This window comes from Penaeus monodon, chromosome 15 (genome assembly GCF_015228065.2).
Source record: "Penaeus monodon isolate SGIC_2016 chromosome 15, NSTDA_Pmon_1, whole genome shotgun sequence".
NCBI lineage: Eukaryota > Metazoa > Arthropoda > Malacostraca > Decapoda > Penaeidae > Penaeus > Penaeus monodon.
The window spans coordinates 38,721,811-38,722,010 of NC_051400.1; the positions used below are offsets into that span (position 1 = coordinate 38,721,811).

The window sequence follows — 200 nt, forward strand, 5'->3', positions numbered from 1 at the left end:
AGGGAAAGAAAACAAGAAAACAATTTTTAAAGAAGCCTAAAAAAAGGTGAAAAAATAATGAAGAAATTGAGAGAATGGAAGAGAGAGAGAGAAAAAAGTCTTTATTTACCCCTGGTTTAGCCGACATTTGCCTAATGGTTTACACAGGAGGAGGTGTTTAGAGTGAACAGAAGGGGAGAGAGCTCCTTCGTCTGGCCAAG

General features: G+C 38.5%; 1 protein-coding gene across 1 annotated transcript in view; it reads left to right on the top strand.

The window, feature by feature from the left end:
* The window catches only part of LOC119582359 (nesprin-1-like), a gene marked incomplete at its 3' end in the record, with an annotated part of 145,991 nt that overhangs the window by 64,990 nt on the left and 80,801 nt on the right, over positions 1–200 (top strand).